Source organism: Danio rerio, chromosome 24, assembly GCF_049306965.1.
Source record: "Danio rerio strain Tuebingen ecotype United States chromosome 24, GRCz12tu, whole genome shotgun sequence".
NCBI lineage: Eukaryota > Metazoa > Chordata > Actinopteri > Cypriniformes > Danionidae > Danio > Danio rerio.
Window position 1 is genome coordinate 38,827,501 of NC_133199.1, and position 5,000 is coordinate 38,832,500.

Sequence of the window (5,000 nt, forward strand, 5' to 3'; positions counted from 1 at the left end):
TTCGTTCATCACTGGAAGTTGATCCGTCAGGCCGTGTTTTGTATGTTTTTCTGTCTCGTCCCCCCCTCCTGCATCCGGTGTCCAGATTAAGGCGATTTTCCTCCGCTCAACTACTTTTGAAACCCGGATTAAAAAGTAGCTGCCGCCGGGTTGATTATGCAGCCTGGAAAAAAAAAAAGAAAAAAAAAAGTGCTTTTTTTATAAGCAAGTGCGCTTGCTTGCATAATTATGCAAATAGGGTAACTGAGAATAGAATGCACCAAATTATATTGTGCCTCGTTGACAAAAGAGAGTGATCATACACTCCAACAACAAAACATTTTTGGCAAGGAAGCCACGCAAAATGTTAAAGTCGATATTACGTTTTTAAGCCGTCTCCTTTCTAGAAACAAAATGCTGCCATTTCCTAATGAATCAAATTATGAGCGCGCTGGCAACAATACCCATGCTTTACATGTGTACCTCCACACCCCTATAATCTGCACTTATTTGGTATATTTTTAACGATGTAACCAAGCAACAAACGTAATTGTCCCTTTCGAAAGCTTTTGTTAGACCATCGAACGCAGCCCAAATATACATAATTAGGCATAATGTGTGCGCCTCATTATTGGACACATGTGGGTTGTTAAATGGACAACAAAATAGCTCAATAAATTGAACAGCATCATTGGAAATGGAATTTATTTGTTTCTCTGATTTCATATTACCCACAATAATCATAACCTTTTTTTTCTCTCTCTCTCTCTCTCTCTTTCTCTCTCTCTTTTTCATCGCCCCCCCAAACACACACACACACACACACACACTTCATTTAGTATTATTTTCTGAAGTTGCGGAATGATTAGGAAAATCTCATTTGTCATATTTCCCTGCTGTCTTGCAACATGTTGGCTTTGCGTTTTGCCAAAGTGCACTATTGAAGAAGTGGAGGGGGGGGGGGGGGGGGGGGGTGGAACAAGGAATTAAAAAAGCATAATGCACGGGGTGTGTGACTGGGAGTGGATGGCGACTGGGACTGCAGAGAATTTAATGGATCTGTAGGGGGACCAGAGGGGTATGTGAATTTCAAGAGAGAAAAAAAAGGGAAAAGCAAAGGCAGGGGACGAATTAAAGGGGTGTAAGGCTTCCATTTGGTGCTGTTGTGTGTGTGTGTGTGACTCCAGCCAAGCTTCTGGTCTCCATACACACAATGGTAATGGTTATTCTGGAGTATAAACCATTCACCTGTTCCAAAACACAAACCACTCTCTGCATCCAAGCATTTTTCGCCCTTGTTCGCTCCAGTCTCTGTTTTTTTTTCGCTGTTCTGTATTTTTTTTTTGTTTTTTTTTTTGGTCAGGGCTGTATCTCCATCTGGATGGCAGAGAACTCCTAATCATCTGCTCTGTTAATTGTGTCTTAGCATAACTGGCGAACTTTTCATCTGCGCTGGACCGCTTTGGGTTTTCACACCTCAAACTGCTGACAAAAGCGACAAAATCGGACGCGTTTTTAAGTGCGTTTGCGGTGGAATCCATGCTTTGCTTTGGATTAGGCGTCCAGATGCTTCATGTTAATGCTTGCTTTTGTGTTACAAGCGCTGATTCTTGAGATGCAGGACAAATGGGCTAAAGACATTAAAGCTGTTAAGGTTTTCAGGTTTTTTGATTCTTTCGTTTTCTCCCAAAAAAGAGATTTTTTTTCCTTCTTTATCACTCTGGATGGACCAACGATGCCAGATGTAAACAAAATGAGTATTAAAATATTAGATATTTTTAATAAACGAAGCATTCAGCTGTATGATTAAGAATCTATTGAGATTACAGGATGGCGTTAATCTGATTTTAAACTCTGTCTTTTTAGTTTTATTGACATCTCGCTACAATATGATTGTGTTGACAAAGTTATTGTGTTTGATCACGGATGCTTTGTGTTTCTTGAGCTGTTAAACTAGAAAAAATACACTTAAGATGAGGAATAACTTGCCTGATTTAATTTAGATATTCATATACACATTATGAAAGCTGAGATATAAAAGCTCTTAATATTAATTTATTATTTATATTTTTGTTGTAATAATTGAGTATATATATATATATATATATATATATATATACAGTTGAAGTCAGAATTATTAGCCCCTTTTTGATTTTTATTTTCTTTTTTAAATATTTCCCAAATGGTTTTAAACAGAGCAAGGACATTTTCACAGTATGTCTGATAATATTTTTTCCTCTGGAGAAAGTCTTATTTGTTTTATTTCGGCTCACTCAATTATTACAACAAAAATATAAATAATAAATAATATAATAAATAATAATTTATATTAGATAATTATTAAAATTAATTATATTAATTATTAGAATTGATATGTATAATTTAAAAAATATTTCTCAAGTGCTGTTTAACATACAGATTATTTTTCAACACATATTTTGAACATAATAATTAAATTAAACATTAATTACATTAAACAAAATTTTAGTAAATAATTTTGTCATTTTGCAAGATACTAGTATTCAGCTTGAAGTGTCATTTAACTAGGATAACTAGATTAGTGTTAGGTTAATTAGGAAAGTTACTGGACAACAGTGATTTTTTTTTCTGTTTGTTCTCTGTTATTAAGAGGCTAATAATATTAATATTGTTCCAGGCAAATTAAGACAAAACATTATATATATATTTTTTTCTTACTCTGTTAAAGCATTTCTTGTGAAATATTACAAAAATAAAGGATAACAATTTTACTAATACCATTGCCTTCAACTGTATATTAAAAAGTATAAAGAAAACATATACATGTATATTAATTAGAATGTATGGCACAATTTCATCTCGAAAGAATATGTATAATAATAATTATTAGAATTAATGTCAATTATTTTTCAATAATATTTCCCTCGTGCTGTTTAACGTAGAGACTTTTATCACATTTTTGAACATCCTAATTGAATTAAACATTAATTAAATTAAACATCATTTTAATAACTAAATTTGTCATTTTGTAAGATACTGGTATTCAGCTTAAAGAGTCATTTAAAGGCTTAATAGGGTTGATTAGATCAAAATCTCAAAAATATATATAATAATTATTATTAGAATTATTGTTAATTCTTTTTTTAAATATCTTCCAAGTGCTGTTTAACGTAGAGAATATTTTGCAACACATATTTTAACCCAATAACTAAATTAAACATTAATTAAATAAAACATAATTTTTGCAAAATGCTTTAGATTAAAGTGTTATTTAAAGGCTTAAATTGGTTAATTAGATTATATATATATATATATATATATATATATATATATATATATATATATATATATATGTGTGTGTGTGTGTGTGTGTGTGTGTGTGTGTGTGTGTGTGTGTGTGTGTGTGTGTGTGTGTGTGTGTGTGTGTGTGTGTGTGTGTGTGTGTGTGTGTGTGTACGTGTTTTTTTGACATATCAAGACACAAATCTGTATAATGACATGGGTATGACACAGGTATTACAAAAAGGAGGTGAAATGTGAGAACATTGGTGACGTACTCATTTCTTAAAATGCTTATAAATCACACAGGATGAGTTTAATCAGAGAGTAAAGCTGGACAATGACTCCTGTGATTGTTGGGTTTAGGGGTGGGGTGGGTGAGGCACATTATATACGGTTAGGACAGTATAAAATGAATGGAAACCTATGTACCCACTTTTCACAAAAACAAACGTGTGTGTGTGTGTGTGTGTGTGTGTGTGTGTGTGTGTGTGTGTGTGTGTGTGTTTATGTGTTTTTATTCCAGCCAAATTAGAACTTTTTTTAAGGAAAAACATTATATGAACTACTGTGAAAACTTTTTTGTTATTAGAAAATATTAGAAAAAAATATCACTGCCAGATCATATATAATTATTGTTATTAGAATTAATATTAATTATGTTAAAAATATTTCGCTATGTGCTGTTTAACATAGATATTTTTAACACTTTTTTGAACATCCTAATTGAATTAAACAATAATTAAATTAAACATGATTTTAATAATTAATTTTGTCATTTTGCAAGAGTCATTTAAAGGCTTATTATGTAAATTAGATTAAAGTCAGGTTATTTAGGTTTGTTCTGTTTGTTAGATTAAAGTTAAGTTGTCATTGGTTTGTTCTGTTTGTTCTGCATTATAGGGGCTAATAATATTAACCTTAAAATTGTAAAAATAAATAAATAAACAAATTATTAAATATTTTATTTCAGCTAAATTAAAGAAACAACATTTTTAAGAAGAAAAAAAATTCCTTGCATTACTTGGGGAAATAAAATAATCAAAATGCCCTAATAATGTTGCCTTCAACTGTATATTAAAGAGTATAAAGGAAAGCATATATATGTTTATTGATCAGAATTTACGGCACACGTTTCATCTCAAGAATCAGCGCAGTAACATTCGATGCACGTATACTGATGCAAGTCCAAAAATAAAAACGGACGAGATTAACCGGGCCCTTTTCTTCGAGCTGCATGCATTAAAACTATAATTATCCGCACAAACAGAATCAAAATTTAGGTTGTACGCTAGCATTATGTCTTTGCATTTGTACAGCGCCAGCGTAGACCTCTGCGACATTATGCTGGAGTTTTGGCATGGTTTTGAGCGAATCGGCAAGCACACTCTAACCCCTCAAAGCCTGGTTTCCATTTTTGGCAAGAGACGGGTGAGATTGTAAATGCCACTGAGCTCTCTATCCCCCATTTAGGGATGTTTTTTTGGGGGGGGGATTAAAAGCAGGACTACTTTATATGCTCTTTAAGACTAGCAACTGTTTGTTAAGGCAGTATGATCCCATTAGAAGCCCCCGAAACCGCATGTGGTGCAGCCAAAATGCTCTAATATCTAATCAACTCAGTGGTTGCATATGGTTGGGAGGGTGGCATAAGGCTCTCTAAGAGGATAGATGTATCTCGTGTTTACGCTGTGTTTTGAACTTTAAACCCTGCTGCCCAAAGAGCTTTAACCCCGGCTGCTAAGTTTCAGTAGAGGATTGTA

At 33.1% G+C, this 5,000-nt stretch overlaps 1 protein-coding gene across 10 annotated transcripts in view; it reads left to right on the plus strand.

Annotated features, from left to right (window-relative positions):
* Window positions 1-5,000, plus strand: part of st18 (ST18 C2H2C-type zinc finger transcription factor) — a 132,670-nt gene that overhangs the window by 81,329 nt on the left and 46,341 nt on the right. The window lies entirely within an intron of this gene.